Below are 21,678 nucleotides of genomic sequence, written 5' to 3'. Positions count from 1 at the left end.
TGCTCTCCTGCAGATCGGACCACTAAGGAAAGGCTTTCACTGTGTCCACAACACCCCCCCACTGTCGTGCAATGACCCACATGCTTGCCTGTATCTCTTTTGCACTGTATTTCAGGGCAGGGACCTTGTCTTTCCTGTTCATCTTAGGACCTATCACAGTGCCTAGTAAGTGGTTATATTTTTTTAAAGCTGAATCTAGCTGATTCTGCAAACTCACAGTTTTGTTGGGGGGAAGTTGATCAGGTGCAAGTTAGTGTATAGATTCGGGGACTTTGCAGCCTTGCCCTTTTTTCTGACCCTGACCAGAGGTTAACAATATGAGGTGTAAGATCGGATTCTGGCTTTCAGTCTCAGCTCTACCATTTACTTATTATTTAACTCCCTGAGCCTCAGTTGCTTCACTAATAAAACGGGAGAACCCTAGTCCTACCTGCCTTCTCTGCTATTATTAACATTTGAGGCCCATAGCCCTCATTCTCATGGCCCCTTCATTGTAGCCTAACATCCCACCATCAAAGATCCCCCCTCTTTTTTTTTTTTTTGAGACGGAGCCTCACTCTGTTGCCCAGGCTGGAGTGCAGTGGTGCAATCTCACTGCAACCTCCGCCTCCCGGGTTCCAGCAATTCTCCTACCTCAGCCTCCCAAGTAGCTGGGATTACAGGTGCATGCCACCACACCCAGCTATTTTTTGTATTTTTAGTAGAGATGACATTTTACCATGTTGGCCAGGCTGGTCATGAACTCCTGGCCTTTAGGATAATCATAGTCCCATGGAATGTTAAATTAGTACATACATACTCCCTTCTCCCAGAAACTGCCCCATCCCAGTCTCCATGAATATTAAGTGAGATTTGATATTTAAATTCCCTGGGCCTGGCCGCAGCTGATTGATCCAGATGTGGCATCTGGGCCTAGCTGGGTTAAGACTCTTTTCTCTGGGATTTAAAAATTTAAACCCAGACTGCTAAGGTTGGTCCCTCCTAGTGGCACATGCTCAAAGATGAAAACCTCAAGTTTCCCACCATGTCTCCCATCCTTTGAGGGAAAAATACCGACCTACATTGAGAGCAAGTAATTAACACATCCAAAGAAGCTCAAGTGAGAGGTGGACTAGCCCAGCTTTTGAGCCCATGATCTAGGAGTTGCAGAGACACAGTTGCCTCCCTGTCCTTCCTGAATGTTGGTATTTAGACCATTTCTTGGATTCCCAGGGCCAATAAATTATCTCTTTGCTTATGTTCAAGTTGGCTTTCTATCACTTGCAGCTGAATGGGGGGAGGGGGTGGGGGTGGAGACAGAGATTATTAAGGGGCAACACATTCCATCAGTGGCATCTTAGAGTAAGTTAGAATCAGAGAACTTCAAACAAGGAAAGTACCTTAGATCTAATCTAATCCAAACTCTTCATTTACCAGTGAGAAAACTGCAGTCCAAGGAGGGGATAGAGTTTGCCCAAATCACTCTGTGGGAAAAGGCAGAACTACAATGTCTTAGCCAGCTTGGGCTTCCACAACAAAATACCATTGACTGGGTGACTAAATAACAGAAACTTATTTTCTCACATTTCTGGAGGCAGCGAATCCAAGATCAAGGTCCAGCAGGGTTCAGTTTCTGGCTTGCAGATAGCTGCCTTCTCACTGTCTCCTCACATGGCAGATAAAGAGAGAAATCAAGCTCTCTGGTGTCTCTTCTTATAATAGCACTAACCCATCAGATCAGGTCCGAGCCTCATAACCTCACCTGTCCCTAATTACCTCTCAAAGGCCCCATCTCCAAATGTTATCACATTGTAGGGGTTAGGGCTTCAACATACGAATTTGGGTTTGGGTTGGGGGCACAGTTTAATCCATAACATACAGCTTTAGAATTTGCAAGACTGGAAATATCTTTAAAGATCATCTAATCCAAATTTGTTATTTGCAAGTAAAGGGAAAATTAAAGACCAAGCAGTATAGACATTTTCCAAGGACCTATAATGACCTACTGGCAGACTTTACCTGTCAGATTATCTTCTGATAGGCTAAGAAAATCTAGGGGCAGCAAGAAGTATGTGAAGCTGCAGTGAGGCAACTGGTGTGCCCTGTTAACGCTGAGGGAATAATGATAAATAAATAAGGGCAACTGAATCTGGCCGATTCTGGAAACTCACAGTTTTGTTAGAAGGAGGTTGATCCGTGCAAGTTAGTATACAGGTTAGGAGACTTTGCAAGCTTTGCCTTTTTTTTTTTTTTGCATTCTTCTGCAGCCAATCACCAATTATTTGTCCGCTCCACAGCCCTGAGTATTTGGATATGCAAATCAACTGTGTCCATGCATAATTAAGACAGACACTGTGGAAAGTTTCATTTTCCAAGGGAAAGGCTGCCAGACAGCTGGAAAGAAAGGTCAGCATGGATCACTGACTTACTTTCTTGTCTCAGACTGTAAGTTGAGGATAATCACATCCAGCTTCCTCTTGCCCTTTTATTCTCTTCCGTTGGCTGCACTGGGGAGCCTCAGGGGGAGCCCTTATCTCTCTTCTAGCCCGGGAGAGACCCTGGGGCTTTCTATAGAACTGTGCATGGATTGGGTATTAGGTTGGAGCAGAGGTAGGTAGCTCTATGCCTAGAGGTAGCAATTTGCCCTCTTTCTGGAGTCAGCAGGCTCACTTTATGACCCAGGAGGTTGGAGTGATGTCTGAAGGACAAATACTTGGAGAATGTTTACAGAAGTAGATTCTGCAGGTCATTAAACTACTGCCTCCCAACCCCAGACACACCTTTAATACACTGCTGTGTCATGCTGGAACTGGGATATGAATCTCTGAGGAGGGAAGCATGTCCCATCTAGAGCAGATACCTCTGAGGCGGTGTGAAGAGGTTGGCTTGGGAGTAGGAAGAGAGGTTGGAAACTGAAACCAACTGCTGCTGGAACCAATGAGCATTTTAAGGTAATGAGCTATTCCTGGGATAACAGAAACTACAATAGCAAACAAATTGGGAGCAGAAAGTCCTTCTCCCTCTTTCGGTCTTCCAGTCTGGCAGAAGCTAGCAGGAAGCCAGCTAACAACAGAGAAATGTGTTTTCATAGTCCGAATCCCAGCATAGCAGAACAGAGAAAGGATGGTTGGTTTGGAACTAGAGACGCTAATAGCTTAATACCTGGCACAGTTCACTCCTTTGGCTGCTCAGCCTCCACACCTACCCTTTTTTGCATATTTGAAATTAGTCACAGTTACTCCCAAATATTCTGTAAGCTATATACCACATTGTAATGTTAATCACCAATATCCTTCCTTATACGAAATAATAAAGGAAAGAGAGGAGAGAGAAAATGTGTCTGCATTTATATACGTGTGTGTGTGTGTACTTGTAACAAACAAGGGGAAAAATATCCTCATAACTTCCACTGTCTTGGTTTCTGTGACTGGCCAAAGGCCATAGTGTTTATAATTTCTTTCTTCTCTATTATTTCTTGTTACCTTTGTCCTCAGCCAGGACCTCACCTAGCTAGCTTCTTCACCAGACTGTGTGATCTAACTCTTCATTCTTGAGGAGTCCAAATAATTTGTCCTGTCTTACTCTGGTTGCTATCATTTTCCATTAACTTTTACCATTAGATATTCACTTACCAAGAGATGTTTCAGAGAATTCCGTAACTTCTAGTCCCTGCCTTCACAGTTCTCCCTGTCCTCATTGCATAGAAGTTACCCAATTTCTCCTTGGAAATTAGGTTCAGTTACTCCAAGCAGTACAGTAACCTCCTTCTCTTCTTGGTTCAGTGGCATGAGAAGACTAAAACAGCCAAGTGGTAGTCGCAGCTTCCAAATCAATGAGATTAGTGTTTTGTCCCCTGGAAGAAGGATTTCTCTAATGGGAATAAAGACATCCATGTCAACAGAACACAACATTTCCAAGATAAAAACCAAAGACTCCACAAGAGGGTCATAGTAGATAGGGAGTTATGTCACCCAGACCAACTCCTCAAGGAATGCTTACTGCCCAGTTGTGAGGGGTGTGGTCTACCGAGAGTCTGGAGCTGTCAGCTTTAGGCTCCACTTCAGATTCAAAGAGCCACTTTAATAAAATTACACCTCTCATGGGGCTTCATGTATCTGGTGACTGCGTGAGGTAGGACTATATAGATCTCGCCATTTCTGCCAAATGCAGAAAGCTCTGATGGGCAACACTTGTTTCAGTTCCTTCCCTGGTTGTCCAATGCTTTATTGAGTCTGAACTTTTGTTTGAATTCTGCCTCTGACCAATCTTGCCTCAACCTCCTTCTTTTCATAGGTGTTGATCTTGCAACCCAAACTCCAACTCAACATCAACTTACAGAAAATCCAACTTTCTAGAACTAGGACTAGGATGAGGCAAGATAAGCACTAAAGGCACAAAATTTAAGGAGGCATTCACTCTCTATTGCTAACTCTATACTTGCACAAAACTGAGATCAAATACCTCCTTACATTTTGTGTCTTAAGCCCCTCATTTGCCTCACCCTAGTCCTGACCCTGCAATTTGTGACAGTTGGTATGAAGAGTGGTCCAAGAAAGTAGGAGACAAGTTGGGTTTTTGAAGCCAGATCACTCACTGTCTAGCAGGCAATGAGGACCCCATCACTAGACGACCCCATCACTAGTGGTAGGTACAAGAAACAGGCCCTGGCAAAAGCTTCCAGTGACTGCTGCCAACAAATTTTCAACCTTCCAGTGACAGAGATCAACACTGAGCTCCCAATATAGTAGTCTTCCTTAAGAAGACCAACCAGCCACTTGGTGGATGGCAAGTTAACTAGCTGGGCACCTTCCATCCTAGAAGAGTCAGGGTTTCATTCTCACAGTGATTGATATCTCATTCTGAGTATGGTTTTGCCTTTACCTCTTGCAGGCTCTCAGCCAGCTCAGTGATGGGCTGGCTGAGTGTTTGATCCACCAGCATGTGATCCCATTCATCATCATGCCAGGTCACAGGACCCACTTTAGAATAAAGCAGATGCAGGACAGGGCCGCTGATTAAGGGACCCACTAGTCATATCACATACCAGAATCTTCTGGCTTTATGGTGCATTGGAAGGGCCTACTAACAACACAGCTAAAACACCAGCTCAGAGGTAATGCTCTGTGCATATGGATGCATCCTCCAGAACATAATATAGGCATCAGCCAGAGACTTTGATATGGCTCTATGTCTCCTAAAGGAAGAATACATGGGCCCAGGAACCCAAGAGTGAAATAGGAGTGGATGTATTTCCCATTCCTCCCAGTACCTCATTGAAAGACTTTGTGATTCTCATTTCCTCAGCTCTAGGCTTTGAGAGTTGGAGCTCCTGATTTTCAAAGGAGCAACATTTTTGCAGGAGTTGCAGCAAAAATACAAAAGTATAAATAATTGCTGTTTCTTGGGTGCTCTGTGCTTCTTGTGTCCAGGGACCAGCAGGCAAGATGTGGAGTCGCTGTCTTAGTAAGGGTAATTCACTTGAAAAAGGCAGCACTGAACATTTGTAGTTGAATCAAGGTTATATTAACCCTTCTGGGGAACCAAAACTAAGATAATACCATTGTTTTATGGTACACATTAATTGGTCATAAGACACAGATTTTCAAATCGTATTTTAACATTTCTGAAATCTTGATGAACTTTACAACTGATGTTATTTCATATTTTAATAAACAGTACATTTTTCTTTCTTAAAGGCACAAAACTAATGGTGCATCTTATAATCCATGACATATTACAGTTAGTGAATTACATATGGTACTATCTGTTGGAAAAACTTTCAATATTATTCAAACGGTTAATATGAAGGGAAGAAATACTTATCTATCCTGACACATGCCTAGCATGGACAAGGAGCTGTCACCTTTCCTTCAAAAGCCCAGGCCTGTTCAAGAGTGGGTCAACTTCACATACTGGTAAAAGCTGAAAATGTATTTCTTTTGCGCAATAGCACTACTTCCTTACATGTCTCATATCAATGCTCACAAGAAAACATCCACCATAGAAAATGCCCTAACCAACTACTTGGACAGGACACTACATCCTAGAAGAGCAGCCAGCTTCTGTCCTCAGCCAACCCTGTGCTTGCCAATAAACTCATAAATCATGTATCTATGTGACAGAGGAGTGCAGGCCATGCCCCACAGCATGAGTCCTTCTCACTAGGACTGACATACATGCTGCTGAATATCCAATCTATAAACAGCAGAAACCAAATTTGAGCATTCAGTTTGGTACCATCTCTTGAGTAGACTAGCCAGCTACTTGGTGGCAAGTTAATTATCATCAGTGCCCTTCTAACCTAGAGGGGGAAGATTTTTGTTGCAACTGGAATTCCAGGTATGGGTTTGCCTTCCTTTCCCACAGCATCTTAGCCAGTACTACTATCAAAGGGACTCATGGGTCCATGACATCCTCCATAATGTGATCTTGGAACTAGGTGTCCATTTTATGTCAATAGAAGTAAGATAATGGTCATGTTACATGACCATGGGCTCACTGATGCTACTATATACTCAATACTACCACCCAAAGCTGCTGGCCTGATATAATGCTGAAGTGGCTCTTTAAGGCACAGCTAAAGCACCAGGTTGGGGAGACTCCTTTCAGTGTTGGGCTGCTGTCCTTCTGGATGCAGTATAGACTTTGAACCAATGCCATTACATAGCACTGTTTGCCTAATAGGTAAAATACATAGATTCAAGAACAAAAGGATAGAAGGAATGGTCTGTGTCACTATCACTACCAGTGACACACTTGGGGAGCTTGTACAAAATGTTTGCTTTCTGGATATTTTTAACTCCTCATTCCAGTAGATAAGCAGAATTTAAAATGTACTTACTGTGCTGGCAAGGGTGATTAATTATGATTATCATAAGCCAGTGAGGTTGGTGCTACATATTAGGGGCTGGAGGAGGATGTCTGGAATTCATAGGATTTACTGGGACATCTCTTAGTACTTTCATGCCCAGTAATAACAATGAATTAGAAATTGTAATGATCCTAGCCTGAGGAAAGCATGGTAACCAAGAGTTCTGACATCTCAGGGTTAAAATTTTGGTTACCCCACTGGGCAAGCAACTTAGCCTAGCAGAAGTGCTGGGCAAGGGTAAATGAAATTTAGAATAAGTAGAGAGGAGGGTGATGTGATTATCAGTATGGCCTTAGTGACAACCACAGTAGCAGAAACTCTTGTTTTCCCATTAGCCCTTCTGTTAGAGTATTTTTAATTGTTTGTTTTTGTTCATTCATTTGTATTTAGAATTTTGACAGGCCACATTCTTGAAGAATCAGTAAGAAAATGCAGTAAACCTGGGCAGCAATGGGCCTGGGTAAGGAGTGGACTGCAGCATACAGTGTCAGCATCCTCAGCCTGACCATCTCCACTTAATACAAGCCTCCTATTCAACTATCAGTATCTGCATCTCTGCCTCATGGTTCTCTGGGGCCATTGGAAACTTCTCTGTCCACACATGGGGGAAGCAGAAATATCAGTGAATTAGCAGTAGCCTGAACAACATGGTAAACACCATCCCCACAAAAGATACAAAAATTAGCCGGGCATGGTGGCACATGCCTGTGGTCCCAGTTACTTGTGTGGCTGAAGGATAGCTTAAGCCCAGGAGGTCGAGGCTATAGTGAGCTGTGATTAAGCCACTGCACTCTAGCCTAGATGACACAGTCTCAAAAAAAAAAAAAAAAAAAAAAAAAAAAAATGTAGGCTTCAACCAAGTACTAACAGGAATTGGTGCATAAATATCCTAGCTTGCACCTTGGGTAAAATTACTCTGAGGTACATGTTCAGTACTGGCTGCTAGAATTTTCTCAGTGAAAGTATACTCCATTTTCCCACAAAAGTAATTTGTTTTGTAGAGGCCTTTTATTGGCTTTTTTCTCCTCCCTTTTTCATATTCCCTCTCCTTTACCAGTGTATCCTGTATTATCTCCCAAATAAAATATTAGCTTCTGAATATTTGTCTTGCCGTTTCCTTCTGGGGAAACAAAACTAAGATAATACCATTGTTTTAATGGTACACATTAATTAGTTATAAGACACATTTTAAAATCATATTTTAACATTGCTGAGATCTTGATGAACTTTACAACCGATGTTATTTTATAGTTTAATAGATAGTACTTTTTTTTTCTTAAAGGCACAAAAATTATGGTGCATCTTATAATCTATGACATCTTAAGAGTTAGTGAATTGCATATGGTACTATCTGTTGGAAAAACTTCCAATGTTATTCAGACAATTTCTGTGAAGATAACAAATGCTCATTTATCTAGTCACATGCCTAGCATGGGCAAGGAGCTGTCACATTTCATTTAGTCTTCAAAATGACCTTTCTGGAGTATTAGTATTTATTTCTATTTTACAGACTAAAAAAAATTGAGGTTAAGTGAATTAAGTTACTTACCTAAAGATTTGATCTCAAAGTTCTTTCACTGTACTACAATGCCCTAAACTGTTTGTCAAAACAATTTGTATTTGAAATGCATTGGTGACTGCAATTCGAGAATTTTCTTGGTTTATTTTTCCCTTCAGTTAATCAGAATTAAGAATATTGTAATAAGTGGGCAATAGTGTTAAAATATGATCGTGTCAAGTATCATAAAAAATACAGGAAAACAGTTATTATCACATACTGCTAGCAAAAGTATAAGTTATTATAGCACCTTTGGAAAGCACTTGGCAGCATCTAGTAAAAAAATTTTTAAATGTGTATATTCTAGGACCCAGTGATGCCATATTTAGAGATATGCCTCAGGCAAATATTGTCATATGTATTCAATGAGGATTGCCAATGTGGCATTGTCTATAAAAGCAAAAACTAGGAACACTCAAACAGCCATCAATAGGGGAATGGATTTTTAAAATTTGGTGTATTCTTGTAAAAGAATAGTGTACTGAATGTGAATAGAACAAATTCACACAGATGAATCTTGATAGGTCCTCAACATATAATGAGTGAAAAAAAGAAAGATATAGCATGATGAGGAAAGCAAAGCAGTATTTAAATAAAACTTTACAATATAAAAAGATACTGTATGTTACTTATGAGTGTGTGTGTGTGTGTGTGTGTGTGTGTATACTAAGGCATTTTTTAAAATGGAATTCCAGAATCTAAGCCACTCTCATGATCATGGCTGCCTCTGGAGAGGAGTGAAAGAGAATTGGGCTGGGAGGAAAAGTCAAAGGTGTTATTCACGTCATCTGTTGTGGTTTCACTTTTATTTTCTAGGAGAATATATTCAGGTATTATTTGTATAAACACACTGACATGGTTTGGCTCTGTGTCCCCACCGAAATTTCATCTCAAATTGTAATCCAAATTGTAGTCCCCACATGTCAAGGGAAGGACCTAGCATGAGGTGATTGAATCATGGGGCAGTTTCCCCATGCTGTTCTCATGATAGTGAGTGAGTTCTCACGAGAACTGACAGTTTTATCAGTGGCAGTTTCCCCTTCACTGTCATCTGTCGTCATGTAAGACATGCCTTGCTTTGCCTTCACCTTCCATCGTGATTCTAAGTTTCCTGAGCCCTCCCCAGCCATGCGGAACTGTGACTCAATTAAACCTCTTTCCTTCATAAATTACCCAATCTCAGGTATTTCTTTATAGCAGTGTGAAAACAGATTAATACAGAGAATGGATACCAAAGTAGTGGGTCATTGCTATAACATACCTGAGAAAGTGGAAGCTACTTTAGAACTGGGTAACCAGCAGAGGTTGGAACAGTTTGGAAAGCTCAGAAGAAGACAGGAAGATGAGGGAAAGTTTGGAACTTCTTAGAGACTTGTTGACTATTTTTCGCCAAAATGCTGATAGTGATATGAACAATGAAGTCTGGGCTGAGGTGGTCTCAGATGGAGATGAGGAACTTATTCGGAATTGGAACAAAGGTGACTCTTGCTATGCTTTAGCAAAGAGACTGGCAGCAGTTTGCCCCTGCCCTAGAGATCTGTGGAACTTTGAACTTGAGAGGGATGATTTAGGGTATCTGGCAAAACAAATTTCTAAGCAGCAAAGCATTCAAGATGTGGCCTGGGTGCTCTTCACAGTGTACAGCAATATGCATTCACAAAGAGATGGTTTGAAATTGGAGCTTATGTTTAAAGAAGAAGCAGAGCAGAAAAGTTTGGCAAATATGCAGCCTGACCATGTGGTAGAAAAGGAAAACCCGTTTTCTGGGGAGAAATTCAAGCCTGCTACAGAAATTTGCATAAGTAATGGGGAGCTGAATGTTAAGCACCAAGACAATGAGGAAAATGTCTCCAGGGCATTTCAGAGACTTTCAAAGAAGCCCCTCCTATCACAGGCCCAGAGGCATAGGAGAGAAAAATGGATTTGTGGACTGGGCCCAGGATCCCCCTGCTCTGTGAAGACTCAGGACTTGGTGACCTGCATTGCAGCTGCACCACCTCCAACTGTTGCTAAAAGGGGCCAAGGTACAGCTCCAGCCATTGCTTCAAAGAGTGCAAACTCCAAACTTTGTCAGCTTCCACATGTTGGGCCTGCAGGTGGGCAAAAGACAAGATCTGAGCTTTTAGAACCTCCACTTAGATTTTAGAGGATGTATGAAAATGCCAAAATATCCAGACAGAAGTCTCCTGCAGGGGCAGAGCCCTCATAGAGAACCTCTACTAGGGCAATGCAGAGGTGAAATGTGGGGTTGGAGCCCCCACACAGAGTCCCCACTGGAGTACTGCCTAGTGGAGCTGTGAGAAGAGGGCCACTGTCCTCCAGACCCCAAAATGGTAGATCCACTGACAGTTTGCGCCATGCACTTGGAAAAACCACAGGCACCCCAATGCCAGCCAACGAAAGCAACTACAGGTGCTGTACCCTGCAGAGACACAGAGGCAGAGATTCCCAAGGCCTAGGGATCCCACTCCTTGCATCAGCATTTCCTGGATGTGACACATGGAATCAAAAGAAGATTTTGGGGCTTTCAGATTTAATGACTGCCCAGATAGGTTTTAGACTTGCATAGGGCCTGTGGCCCCTTTGTTTTGGCCAATTTCTCCCATTTAGAATGGGAACATTTATCCAATGCCTGTACCCCCATTGTATCTTGGGGGTATCTAACTTGCTTTTGATTTTACAGGCTCAGAGGTGGAAGGGACTTGCCTTGTCTCAGATGAGACTTTGGACTTGGACTTTTGAGTTACTGCTGGAATGAGTTGAGAATTTGGGGGACTGTTAGGAAGGCATGATTGGTTGTGAAATATGAAAAGGACATGAGATTTGGAAGGAGCCAGGAGAAGAATAGTATGGTTTGTCTCTATCTTTCCACCCAAAGCTCATCTTGAATTATAATACAAATTGTAATCCCCACATGCTAAGGGAGGAACCTGGTGGGAGGTGATTGGATCACGAGGGTGGTTTCCTCCAAGCTGCTCTCATGAGTTTTCATGAGATCTGATGCTTTAAAAGTGTTTGGCAGTTTCCCTTGTCTTCTCTTTCTTGCCTGCCACCATGTAAGACATACCTTGCTTTCCATTCACCTTCCATCATGATTGCAAGTAGTCTGCAAACTCCCCACCTATGTAGAACTGTGCATCAGTTAAACTTCTTTTCTTTATAAATTACCCAGTCTTGGGTAGCGTCTCTACAGCAATGTGAAAATGGACTAATATACACACACACATGCACACAAGAAAAAACCTGAAAACAAATATTTTAAAATGTTAATAATTCTTAATTCTTTATGGAAGGAACAGGAGTATTTGTATTAATTTTATAGTTCTCAGTATTTCTAAGTTTCTTAAAATAATAAAAATTAATAAAGTTTACTAATAGTTTTCTAACCAAAGTATCCAGCTTACTATTTTCTTCCATGGCTATGACTATCTTGGAAGTAGCAGTAAGTGATTATATTATACATGGAATGTAATAAACACTTAGGTTGTTTAAGTCAATCATTTTTAAATCATTTAGTAAATGTAGCAATACTACATACTACTATAATGGCTCTATGAAATACAAAATTTATTTGGCACAAGAAGCACTCATTTGCTATACCCTCTAGCCATGGATTATAACCCAGTGAAATGTATTAATATCTACTGGAAATGCTCCCCCTGGAAACTTTAATTAGTCAACTGTTTCAAGATAACAGGTTGAACAAAAATTCAAAGTTAACATTATTTCTAATAATTACCTATCAGGACAAATTAGATGAAAAGTAGACAAATTATTTGTTGTTCGCTCGCTTAACAAATATATTTGAATACCTCTTGGTGCAACCATCACAGGCTCTAGGGATACAGTGGTGAAAACACAGTTCTTCCCCACTGAGCTGATAGTCTATAGAGTTGGAACCATAGGAGATTAACAAAGAAGCAAATAAACATATATAAAGTCAAGTTGGGATGAGTACTATGGAGTAGGAGAAGAAGGTAAATGGAAGTTAAGGTATGCAGGTGAGGCAGAGGTCACAAATTGTCTCCCAGTATTTATTCTCCCCATCTTCTTTTTTATATAGAACCTCTCAGTTTCATTAACTAATCTCAAGGTCACCCAGCTAGAGATGATATTTCTCAGCCTCTCTTGCAGCTAGGTGTGGATATGTACCTATGTTTGGGCTAATAAAATATAAGCAATAGTAAATTTCATGTCAGCCCCTAGAGTCAAAACTACTTGCCTTGTGCTTTCTCTTCCTCAGCTGGCTAAGAAGTGGCAACAACTATAGCATCCTTGGATGCCACCTGGAAAGGATGTCGGAGATACCTCATGGGCCCTTGATGCGGTTTGGCTCTGTGTCCCCACTCAAACCTCATCTGGAATTGTAATCCCCACACGTTGAGGGAGGGACATGGTGGGAGGTAATTGGATCATGGGGGCAATTTCCCCCATGCTGTTCTCATGATAGTGAGTCGGTTCTCACAAGATAGGATGGTTTTATCAGTGGCAGTTTCCCCAGTGCTCTCTCTCTCACCTACCACCACATAAGATGTACCTCGCTTTCCCATTCACCTCCATCATGATTGTAAGTTTCCTAAGGCCTCCCCAGCCATGCAGAACTGTGAGTCAATTAAACCTGTTTTCTTTATGAATTACCCAGTCTCAGGTGGTTCTTTATAGCAGTGTGAAAATGGACTAATACAGCCCTAGATTGTTAAATGAGAAAGATATTAACATCTATTATGCTGGAGGCACGTATTTGTATCTCTTTGATGTAGTAGGTTATTCTGTCCCCTAACTAAGACAGCAGAGATGAATATTTCTTAGGTTGTCATCAGCTTTTCTTAGAATATAGGCATTGGAGCAGATAGCTAATTAGCGTGAAGGAGAGTGTCATTCAAAGGTCTAAGAGGAAAACATCTCAGGCAGAAGGGAAGGAAGTACAAGGTTCTGAAGCCAGAATAAGCTCGGTAGATTTGAGAAACATTAAAAAGGACACCATGATGGGCATGGAGTAAGTCAAAGAAGCAACTTATTAGAAAATAAGGTGGGATGCATATGCTCATTGCAGTACTAGTCACAATAGCAAAGACATGAAATCAATCCAAATGCCCATCAATGATAGACTGGATAAAGAAAATGTCGTACATACACACCATGGAATACTATGAACCCATAAAAAGGAACGAGATCATGTCCTTTGCAGGGACATAGATGGAGCTGGAAGCCATTATTGTCAGCAAATTAATGCAGGAACAGAAAAACAAACACCACATGTTTTCACTTATAATTGGGAGCTAAATGATCAGACCACATGCACATATGGAGGCGAACAACACACACTGGAGCCTGTCTCAGGGAGAATGGTGGGGAGAGAGAGCTTCAAGAAGAATAGCTAATGACTGCTGGGCTTAATACCTAGGTGACGGAATGATCTGTGCAGCAAACCACCATGGCACACATTTATCTATGTCATAAACCTGTGCATTCTGCACATGCATCCCTGAACTTAAAATAAAAGTTGAAGAAAAAAAAAAGATGGGAGAAGTAGGCCAGGGTCAGCCAAGTAGGGCTTTTAAGACTATGATTAGGGTTCAGATTTTACTCTATTATGAAAAGGTCTTAAAGAGTTTTGAACAGGAGAATAACAATAATTCACACACATTTTTAAAGGCCCATTTGGCTGCTGTATAGAGAATAAATTATAGCGTAGCAAGAATGAAAGTCAAGAACCAGTTAGGACCTATTGTAAATAGTTCAGGGGAAAGACTACTGTAGCCTCAAGTACAGTGGCAGATATAGAAACGGTGAAATGTACTGATTCAGGATACAGTTTGAAGACCAAACCACAGGAATTAAGAATGCTTCCAAGGTTTTAAAATAAACTGGGGGATAACTGAAATAGGGAATAGTAGATTGGGAAGTGGAGTATTGCAGCTTATAGTTCTTTTCTGGGCATGTTAAGTGGGTGCTAACCTTTAGACTATGAATGGAGATGCTAAGTGGGCAGTTGGACAATACAAGTCTGAAGCTCTGTAGAGAGGACAAGCCTGGGAATATAAATTTAGGAGTCATCAGCATATCAATAGTAAAATATAATGAATGACACCATCAAAGAAGTGAGACTGAATGACACTATCAAAAAAGAAACAGTAGATAGATACTAAAGAAAGGTCTAATAACTATTTGTATTTGAACCTTTGACTTTAGCTCTGCTTTGAGAAACCCAACCAAGAGAGTGTGGATGGAGGAAGAGAAGGCAATGTGGCAGGCAAGTTAAATGGGGGAGGGAATGCATCTTTCAAATATCTAAAGATGGCACAAATCTATGTCATTCTGCCAGGTCTGGGTACTGCTTTTTATTAATATCTTGGTGTGGAAGGGAAGCTCCAGGAGCTTCTGCTTGGTCTTTCCTACCTTGCTCACTCCATAGATTAGAGAGCCAAGGTGGGGACTCTGCCCATTCCTGAGTATGTCTATTCAATTATACAGCTGGGGAAATAGTCACAGCATAAGCCACAGTTGGTCCAAACTCCATCTGACAGTCAGAAGACCCCATTGTGACATGGACTAATCTGCAAAAATGAAACTACTCAAAGCCAACCTGGATGTCACCAAGCTCTATCACATATGACTGAATGATTCATAGCCCTGAAAGGGCTCCTAGCTGAGGGAGCAGGTGGGGACAGACGTCCAGCCCATGTTCCACTTGCTGAGCTATGGCAGAAACTACTGGAATATTTTTCAAAATACTGCTGGGAAGACAAAATAGATATTCGTCAACTAAAAATGGGAAATCTTGAAAGCTTTTAAAACACAGTGTAAACTGCTATACACTTTAAAGCTTTTTAAAAGAAGCATGTAAATTTGGTTATTGCTTATTTGGAAGACAGGATATTTGGCAAACTGTCTTCTGCAAAATAACCTTGAGCTGTGTATTGTATATCAGTTGCACTTACCATCTTATCTTGGTAGGGGACTGGTGTGGTAGAAATGACACAGAGATGAGAACCACACAGACCTGAGTTTTGCCCAGCTCTGTCACATGTCACCTGAGTGATCACACTCCTCTCCCAGCATTCGATTCTTCATCTATAAAACGAGGTTAGAGATAACTCCTTTCTGGTGCATCTGTTGTAAGACTCTGTGCTAATGTGTAATGAGGACTTATCCAGCACCTAGCACACAAGGGACACATAGCAAAGAGTTACAAGAGCATAAGAACAGGAATGAGCTAGCAGTATTTTCACTATACACAAGAAGTATTCATGGACCTTTTCTCATTTAATCCCACATTAGCTCTGTTAGTGAGCAGAGTATTATGCCCTTTTTATATAGATAAACAAACTTGGGTACAGATAGGTTAAATTATTTAAAAGGATCAAATATAGTAAGTGCATGACAGAGTCAAGATTCAGACTCAGGTTTTCTGACTCTAGAGAGTATAAGCTCATGAGAGATGGCTGGCAAAAGTTCTATGTGCCCCCAAATCCTTCCCAGCACTCACCATGGACTCCTAGTGGCCCCAAAACAGTAAACACAAAGTTGATTTTTAATATATCCTAGGCCCTGTAAAAGTCATACAAGAATTATACCCTTTTTCTGGCTTGTATGGCTTTGATAAATGTTCTCTGCCAATACCATTTTTGTCATCTGAAAAAATGGCAATGAAAATTGTAGCTACCACATATGGTTGCCATGAGCATTATCTGGTTTCAGACACTTTTTTTTAGTACAGTATCTGACACATGACACTCAATAAATATAGTCATTGCTATTATTACTAACAAATACTACCTATTAAAGTGACCTTTTTTTTTTTTTAACCTCAGCTCAAATATTTCTGCCTTTTCTAAGGCTTCCCTGACCCTATGCTCACATCTACCTCTAGGTTAAAATAAATCTTCCCTTTCATGTGTCGATGAGCATGGGGTTGTTTCCATATCTTGGTTACTGTGGATAATGCTGCAATGAATGTGGGTGTGCAGGTATCTCTTTAAGATCCTGACATCAATTCATTGGGATATATACCCAGAAGTGAGATTGCTGGATCATATGGTAGCTCTATTTTAAGGAACTGCATTACTGTTTTCCATAGCAGCTGCACTATTTGTACTTTCTAACCAACAGTGGACAAGAGTTCCAACTTCTCCCTAACCTCACAAACACTTGTTATCTTTTGGGTTTTTTGTTTTGTTTTGTTTTTTTAATAATAGTCATCTAAACTGATGTGAAATAATATCTCATTGTGGTTTTGATTTGCCTTTCTCTAATGATTATCAACGTTAAACAACTTGGTACAAACATGTTGGCCAAATACATACAATGGAACATTACTCAACCTTTAAAAATAAGAAAATCCTACCATTTGCCACAACACGGATGGACCTGGAAAAAAATTATGCTAAGTAAAATAAGTGAGTCACAGAAAGACAAATACTGCAAATTTGTCTTATAAAAGATGTCTAAAGAGTCATATAGAAGTAGACAATAGAATGGTGGTTATGAGGGGATGGGGAGTTGTTGTTGAATGGGTGTGAAGTTACAGTTACCCAAAATAAGGAAGTTCCAGAAATCTGCTGTACAATACAGCCTATAGTTAAAAGTAAAATATTGTACCTTACAAATTTGTTAAGAGGGTGTATGAGTCAGAGTTCTCTAGAGGGACAGGACTAATAGGGTAGATGTATATATGAAGGGGAGTTTATTAAGGAGTATGGACTTACAGAATCACAAGATGAAGTCCCACAATAGGCTGTCTGTCTGCAAGCTGAGGAGCAAGGATGCCAGTCCAAGTCCTAAAACCTCAAAAGTAGGGAAGCTGACAATGCAGCCTTCAGTCTGTGGCCGAAGGTCCGAGAGATCCTGGCAAACAACTGGTGTTAAGTCCAAGAGTCCAAAAGCTGAATAACTTGGGATCCGATGACTGAGGGCCGGAGGCAACCAGCATGGGAGAAAGATGAAGGCTGGAAGACTCAGCAAGTCCGCTGTCTCCAATTTCTTCTGGCTGCTTTATTCTGGCCACACTGGCAGCTGAATAGGTGGTGCCCATCCAGATTGAGGGTGACTCTGCCTCTTAGTCCACTGACTCAAATGTTAATCCCCTTTGGCAACACCCTCAGACACACCCAGGAACAATACTTTGCATCCTTCAATCCAATCAAGTTGACAGTCAGTATTAACCATCACAGAGAGTAAATCTCATGTTAAGTGTTCTTACTATAAAAACAAGCACACACACAAACAACAACAAACAAAACAAAGAGACATAAGAAAACTTTTAGTGGTGATGCATAGCTTTATTATCTTGATTGTGGTGATGGTAGCAGGAGTGTATACATACGTCCAAACTCTGCAAATTGTATACATTTATTGTGTGCAGTTTTTGTATACCCATTATGCCTCAACAAAGCTAAAGAGAAATTAATTCTCTCCTTTTAGGTGCTTTCCTAGCTGTGAGTTTCATAGTATTTGCTTAATGTCTTATCCTAGAGTTACTCTTGCATGTGTATGCTTCCTCACTAGACCCCTGCTGACCAGGTTTCATTCACCTTCCAAAAGCATTTTATATGCATTGCTTAAACATGTTGAGATCACTTTTTCTTCCTTTTCCTTCTTCCAATCCTCCACCCTCACCACACTGCCAAGACCTCCTGAAGAGATTATGTTCTATCCAAAACCCAACCTATTCCTTTCAGCTACAGGAGAATTTTATTCAGCATGTGGTAACACTAATAAATTCTATACAATAGAACTTTACAGTTTATAAGGTGCTTTCACTTTCATGATCCATTTTATCATTCATTTTTAAACCCAGATATTGTCCTAATGGACCCAGGATGCAAAGGAGGAGGAAAGCTGCTGTCTCTGCTGTTAAGCGTTGCTTTGAGATGATAATCAGACCCTTCTGCTTCTCAGTACTGAACCAATTGAAAAATGACAAGGGAGTCAAATGGAGATCAAGGTACCAACATTATTGCTTGTAGAGCTGCTTGGTGAACACTGTGTGAATGAAATGTCAGAGTAAGGCTTCCTCCTATGCCACCACCTGCCCCTCCCACAAGCATAGCCCTTACGATCTGACTGAGGAAAGACTCTATGGAATAGATACTCAGCCAACTACGTGGGAAAGGTGCTTTGTTCATACCCGCAAAGCATGTTTTATAGCATGTTAGCTCTACCCATCAAGGAGCATTTTCATATCATTAAAATAAAGGAAGCAAAGGAGGAAGAAAGGAAGATCTTCCTTAGGTGCAGTAAGACAGGGTCAAAGAGTTAGGTTAAAGGTGTTGCCCAAATATCCTTTCCTCCTAAGAAATGGAGTGGAAGATTCTTAGTAAAACATGAGCCCTGGGAAATGAGTTCCCTCAAAACATTCCCTCAGGGACCTCTCAGTTTAATGGGAATTAAGTATTGCTTGTGCATGGGGAAAATGTATAAATAGTTTGATAAGTTCTATACTCAAGGTTAATGAGAAATGGTAAGTTGGAGAAAAGGTTCTAACTTGCTTTGGGATGATAAGGAAAATGTATTTGAGTATATTAAATGTTCGTTCTCATATTTAATGAGCACTTAAGATGTGCAAAGACTAGGGGTTATTGGGTTCTCATGACAACCTTATGTGGTTGGTAAAATTGTTATTTCAATCTGATAAGTGAAAGAACAAGCAGAGAGGGTAAGTGACTTATCCAAAGTCACAATGAGTCTCCAGACACTGAACTCCACTTCAGTTCTTACTACTTTCTAGTTCTATGACTTTCAGCAAGTCACTTAATTCTTTGAACCTCAGTTTCCTCTTTTCTAAAATGAGAAATATGATGCCAGATCTGCACAACTCCTGGGTGATCCATACCCTATCTCTTTTAGAAGGTTGTCATACAGATTAAAAGGAATAACACACATAAAAGTGTTTTGGAGGGCTGGACACAGTAGCTCATGCCTGTAATCCCAGCACTCTGGGAGGCTGAGGCAGGTGGATCACCTGAGGTCAGGAGTTCAAGACCAGCCTGATCAACATGGAGAAACCCCATCTCTACTACAAATACAAAATTAGCTGGGTGTGGTGGCGCATGCCTGTAATCCCAGCTACTTGGGAGGCTGAGGCAGGAGAATCGCTTGAATACAAGAGGCAGAGGTTGTGGTGAGCCGAGATCATGCCATTGCACTCCAGCCTGGTCAACAAGAGCACAAGAGCAAAACTCCATCTCAAAAAAAAAAAAAAAAGTGTTTTGGAAATTTAAAACCCATGTCAAGGTAAGAGATTATTAAACTCATTACTGTACAGTCCAGTGCAAATTGGTGGCAAACACTGCTGGCTCCTGCTCTACATCCACTGCAGAGGTCAAAGGAAAGCTTCCCCTCTACTCTCTGAAGGTTTGCTGAAAATAAACTGACAATAGACAGATTAATAGGAGAAAAAGGCATACCAAATGAATTTAACATGCATATCACAAGGAAATCACAGGAGGATGATTAGTCAATAACCCAATGGAGTACAGATGTTTATATGCTCTTTTTCATGGGGGAAGGGGAGTGGAGGGGTATAGGAGTGAGTGATTTTTAGGGAAAATAAATAAACCCAAAGAACAATGGCCTAAGACAAAGTTCCTCTGAGCTCTTAGAGAGGTGGTGGGAAAGTGAAGGGCAAAACTTTGCTGTGAACAAAGGTGTCTTATTATGTAGATAAAGTTCCCCAGATAATCTTTCAGAGCTGCCCTCAGAAGAATAGATGAAAAGTCTGCCTGGACATGGTAAGGACTCCCAGTGTTTTCTCTTCTCTGGGGGTTAATCTTTCCTGGTTGTTTGATGAGAGTTCTAAGGAGGGCATCTTAAGACAATCACATTTCTTTTGGAAAGAAGCTTTCTTAGTCAGATAAGGAAATTCCAGAAAGAGTCCCTTCTGGTGCTTCAGGAAGGTGAGAAGATCAGAAAGACAAGGAGGAGAGGGAAGATCAGAGAGTCCTTAGAGTGCTTCTCTAGTTCACTATATTTTGGGGTATCATTTTCTGAGCTCCAACACCACTCTCCTTATTATACTAACAGAGCTCTGTTTCAGGAGACCATGTACCTACCTGGAAATACTAACATCCCAGATTCCCTTATAACCAGGGATAGCCATGTGACTGTTTTCAGGCAATAGATGTAAGTAAAAGACTATTGAGTAGAGATTCCAGAAAAGCTACTGTTTCTCTGATAGAAAGAGACAAACTCCATGGTCATGTAGTTCCTATCTTTCACCCTTCTTCATGCCTGGAGTGCAGCCTTGATGCTTCGAAATAAGACAGCCAGCCTACAACCATAAAGACAAAAGCCATATGCTTACAATGTCAGAGCAGGAAGCTAGAAGGAGCCTGAAGCATTGACTACTCACTCAAGCAGTTGCACTAGCTCAAGATCATATACCCTTTTGTTCACTAAACAAAACAAAACAAACAAAAAACTTCCATTTAGTGAAGCCACTGTGGTCAGGTTTCTATCATAAACCAAGTACAATCCTAGTTGACAACAGGTGCTAATCATGGCAACAAGAGAAGTGCTCTTTACTGCAATTTTTTACCCTCAGAGTCATTAAAGAATATGATATAGTATAGCACAATAGGAAGAGACAGGTACTTCTGAAGTAACCTAGAGACCTGGAGAAGCTCAAGTGTGGATTCTATAACTGCTCTTTACTAGCTGTGTAATCTTAAACAGGATCCCAACTGCAAAATGATGATAGCAATACACATGCTGTGAGGAGTTCTGAATGAAAAAGACACGGTGCATATGAAGCACTCAACAAACGTAGATAATGCTTTCAGTGGGGGCAGAGGAGACCCTAATAGCAGTCCAAGGTTCTGATCTGGAGGGTCATCAATCCTTCATGAAAACATGTGCTTTCTAGTTGTTTGGTCAAACCCTATTTTGACAGAGTACTATAGAACAGTAGGAACTGCCCCATAGTAGCTCATGCCTCTAATCTCAGTACTTTGGGAGGCTGAGTAGGGAGGATTGCCTGAGCCTAGTTGTTTGAGACCAGCCAGGGCAACATACAAAGACTCCATTCCTAAAAATATTTTCTTAATTTTCAGGGCATGGTGGTGCATGCCTATAGCCTCAACTACTCAGGAGGCTGAGGCAGGAGGATTGCTTGAGCCCAGGAGATCCAGGCTGCAGTAAGCTATGATCACACCACTGCACTCTAGCCTGAGCAGCAGAGGGAGAACATATCTCGAAAAAGAACTGCCTGTAACACCAACAGGCCAGCACTTTAGCATCCAAATTAGTGTCAACCACTTTGGAGGCAGCA

This window comes from Piliocolobus tephrosceles, chromosome 1 (assembly GCF_002776525.5).
Source record: "Piliocolobus tephrosceles isolate RC106 chromosome 1, ASM277652v3, whole genome shotgun sequence".
NCBI classification, from domain to species: domain Eukaryota; kingdom Metazoa; phylum Chordata; class Mammalia; order Primates; family Cercopithecidae; genus Piliocolobus; species Piliocolobus tephrosceles.
This window is presented reverse-complemented; position numbering follows the sequence as displayed.